Raw genomic sequence first — 2,383 nt, 5'->3', positions numbered from 1 at the left:
CCACTCTCTGACTGAATAAAAATATGAAACACTTCATGAATTTGCTTTTTAAATTTCACATATGAGTGAAATCATATAGCACTTGTCACTCTCTGAATAAAAATATGAAACACTTCATGAAATTACTTGTCATCCCTGCTAATCTTCTCTGTACTGTCCCAGTTTTAATATATATGCTGCAGGAGCACCTGGGTGGCTCAGTGGGTTAAAGCCTCTGCCTTGGGCTCAGGTCATGATCCCAGAGTCCTGGGATCAAGTCCCGCATCGCATTGGGACTCTCTGCTTGGCAGGGAGCCTGCTTCGCTCTCTCTCTGCCTGCCTCTCTGCCTACTTGTGATCTCTCTGTCAAATAAATAAATAAAATCTTTAAAAATATATGTATATGCTGCAGATAAGAGCACAATCTCTGCTCATTTTGAACAAGAGAAGTAGGAATGAGAGATAAGCCTGTCAGCATGTATATACACACATGTGTATGCAAATCTTCTTTGATAAAAGATTTATCAAAGATTAATAAAATCTTCAAATTTCTTCATAAAAATATTATTGTAAACTTAAAATTGATGATGGTGGCAGTTGGCAGCTGTTTTGGTTAAATAAAAACTAGAAATTTTCACAAATTAGATGAGTGAGATAGTAATTTGGGGGATACTTGTCACGCATTATGAGGAGATCCTTTTGTTTTTAATCCATCCACCTATATAATCTTTTATACCTTGTAGTTAGATACCAGAAGAATGAAGCATGCATTTGAGACTTGGGCTGTACAACATGGTAGCTTACTCAATGCATGTGGCTATCAAGCATTCGCAGTGTGGCTTGTCCAAGTTGAGATGTGCCGTAATTGTTAAATACACTTCAGATTTTGAAAACAGTATAAAAAATGTAAAATGTCTTAATATTTTTAAAGCAGGGAATATATGTTGAAATGATAACGTTTAGAATATTGGGTTAAGCAAAATAAATTATTAAATACATTTTACCTATTCTTTTTTACTTTTTAAGGTGTGGCTACTAAAAACTTTGAAATTACATATGTGACTTATATTTCTATAATGGAGATTGCTTTTTAAGACCATTTTCCATAAGATACCAATCAACTAATCTTGTGTGGGGGTGATTCTTTTTTTTTTTTTTTAGATTTTAATCATTTTTTTTTAATTTATTTTCAACATAACAGTGTTCATTGTTTTTGTACCACACCCAGTGCTCCATGCAATCCGTGCCCTCTCCAATACCCACCACCTGGTTCCCCCAACCTCCCACCCACCCCACCTCTTCGAACCCTTCAGATTGTTTTTCAGAGTCCACACTCTCTCATTGTTCACCTCCTCTTCCAATTTCCCCCAACTCCCTTCTCCTAACTCCCCATGTCCTCCATGCTATATGTTATGTTCCACAAATAAGTGAAACCATATGATAATTGACTCTCTCTGCTTGACTTATTTCACTCAGCATAATCTCTTCCAGTCCCGTTCATGTTGACACAAAAGTTGGGTATTCATCCTTTCTGATGGAGGCATAATACTCCATAGTGTATATGGACCACATCTTCCTTATCCATTCGGCCGTTGAAGGGCATCTTGGTTCTTTCCACAGTTTGGGAACCGTGGCCATTGCTGCTATAAACATTGGGGTACAGATGGCCCTTCTTTTCACTACATCTGTATCTTCTATTTGATTTCTCAAGTAGTATTTTGTTGATCCAAAACTATCACAGGTGCATCCTAACATTAAATACAAATTCAGTTTCAATCAACTAGTTGTTGGTTGTTTTTTTTTTTTTAAGATTTGACTTATTTACTTGACAGAGAAAGAGAGATCACAAGTAGGCAGAGAGGCTGGAAGAGAGAGGGGGGAAGCAGGCTCCCCGCTGAGCAGAGCACCCAATGCAGGTCTTGATCCCAGGACCCTGGGATTATGATCTGAGCTGAAGGCAGAGGCCTAACCCACTAAGCCACCCAGGTGCCCCAAAATCAACTAGTTTTTTTTTTTTAATTGTAAAAGTAATACGGATTTATGTTCAAAGTTAAAATTAATAATAAATATGTATTGAAAAATACCTCTTTTCTCCCACCCCCAGAATCCTACTTCTTGCCTTTCTGCAGTCACCATTACAGTTTTAATACAAATAGGAGTGTGCTACCAAGCAGGCATTGGCAAACTTTTTCTAGAAATGGCTAGATAGTAAATATTTTGGTTTTGTGGACTCTCTGATCTCTGCAAAAAACACTCAATTTTGCATTATAGCACGAAAGCAGGCATAAACCACATGTGACCAAATTAGTATGGCTATGTTCCAATAAAATTTTATATGTGAAAATAGGCATAGGGCAGAATTTGACACCTGACACTAGTGCTGTTCATTGGAAATACAACAACT

The 2,383-nt window shown here is 37.2% G+C and overlaps 1 pseudogene; it reads right to left on the bottom strand.

The window, feature by feature from the left end:
- Positions 1-98: 98 nt before the first annotated feature.
- Positions 99-188, bottom strand: LOC116863657 (annotated as a pseudogene).
- Positions 189-2,383: the final 2,195 nt, after the last annotated feature.

The sequence above is a fragment of the Lontra canadensis genome, unplaced genomic scaffold (genome assembly GCF_010015895.1).
Source record: "Lontra canadensis isolate GAN:19392208 unplaced genomic scaffold, GSC_riverotter_1.0 scaffold2060, whole genome shotgun sequence".
Classification (NCBI taxonomy): Eukaryota; Metazoa; Chordata; class Mammalia; order Carnivora; family Mustelidae; genus Lontra; species Lontra canadensis.
The sequence above is the reverse complement of the archived record's forward strand: the minus strand, read 5'-3'. Positions and strand labels throughout refer to the sequence as shown.